This window comes from Mus pahari, chromosome 10 (genome assembly GCF_900095145.1).
Source record: "Mus pahari chromosome 10, PAHARI_EIJ_v1.1, whole genome shotgun sequence".
Classification (NCBI taxonomy): Eukaryota; Metazoa; Chordata; class Mammalia; order Rodentia; family Muridae; genus Mus; species Mus pahari.
This window is the reverse complement of record NC_034599.1, coordinates 35,265,708-35,267,380: the sequence shown is the minus strand read 5'-3', so window position 1 is coordinate 35,267,380 and position 1,673 is coordinate 35,265,708.

Below are 1,673 nucleotides of genomic sequence, written 5' to 3'. Positions count from 1 at the left end.
CCCCACTCTCTCTCCTCCCCCTCCTCCCCTCCCCCCACCCCGTGTTGTATGCCACAGACTTCATAAGGAGATTGAGAAGACTTGTGGGAGTCAGTTCTCATCTCACACTGTGTGGGTACTGGGAGTTGAAATCACATCATCAAACTTGGTAGTAAACAGTGCCTCTGTTTGCCGAGGCTTCTTGCCAGCCATCTCAGGTTCCAATTGCTTTATTTTTTTACATCAAAAGCATCAAAACAACCAAAATACTAAACAATTGTTAAATTTTTAAAAATTCGACATAAATTGTATATATTTAACAATATGTCAAACATATTATTTTGAAATATATGTGTATGTATGTATAGACATATTGGAGAATTACTAAATCTAGCTAATTGACACATACTCTAACTCATATTGACCACTAGTTTTTTGGCAGAAGGAGAGTCAGAATACTTTCATTATCTTAACATTTTTAACAGTATAGTTAATACATTACTAGTTCTATTTATCATGTTTTAACTGCATTGTGCTGTAGAAATATTCTTTTCCAGTCTTGTCCATTTGGGGTTGTGCATGATTCTTGTATCTTTTTTCAGATGTTTTTCCTTAGTTCTGGGAAGCTTTCTTCTTTGATCTTTGTGGTGATGTGTGACTTGGGATTTCTCTCTGTTTCTATGCATCCAATTTAAAGGTCTCATCTCTTCATTTCCAGTATATTCTTTTCCTCTGTTTATAATTTTTCCATATTCCTTAGTTGGTCTAAATCCCACGTTTTTGTCTTTGAGTCCTGATATTTTCTCTTCTGCTTGATGTATCGCACCTTCCGGGCTTCCTTTTGAGTTTTCTAGTTGAGGCCCCAGGCTTTCCAATTCCATCTTCATTCTGCTTGAGTCTACAAGTGTTTCTATGTCTTTATTGGATCTCATGTTCCCCTCCTGGGCTGTCTTACCATGTCCATCACCTATATGTGTAACTTCTTGGCCATCACTCAGGTGTTTATTTTCCTTGATCTCTCTCTCTAACTTTGCTGTTTTTTCATGGCTTCTTTATACTCCTTTAACTTTTTAATGAAGTTTATGACTGTTGTTTAAAATTTTGTGTTCTGTCATCTGTGTAATTCTCGCTTTTGACCATTTCAGAGGGGGAGATACTGCTTTGCTCTTGTTTAAATTGTTTGTACTTTAAAAATGAGGTCTGGACCTCTGGACTTCATTGGGATAAAGTCAGGGGAACAAAGGGAACTGAGCTGCTGTGCACTGTGTGCATCCTGCTCCAAATCTGGAGTATAGGGATAGATCTGGCTGGGTGGAGATGTTGGATGTGCAGTGGGAGGGGCCTGTGGGTTGTGATTCAGGCATGGGTGGCCAGCCTGGGCTGGGGTACTGAATGTGAGACCTGGGCTGGACCTTGTGGCTTGGGGATGGTATGTGGAAGAGAAATTAAGGCAGACTCACAGGGCTAGACCCTGGAAAAGGATGTTTAGGATCAGGCTGCGTGGAGAGATTTGATATGGTGTCTCTTTCAGGTTTTTGAAATGTACATTGAAGTTACCCACAGTCAAGTTACTCTAAAAATAGTATCCCAGAATCTCACCTTATTTAACTGTAAGTTGTTTTTTTGGGGGGTGGGGTGGGGTTGGTTTTTCGAGACAGGGTTTCTCTGTGTAGCCCTGGCTGTCCTGGAACTCA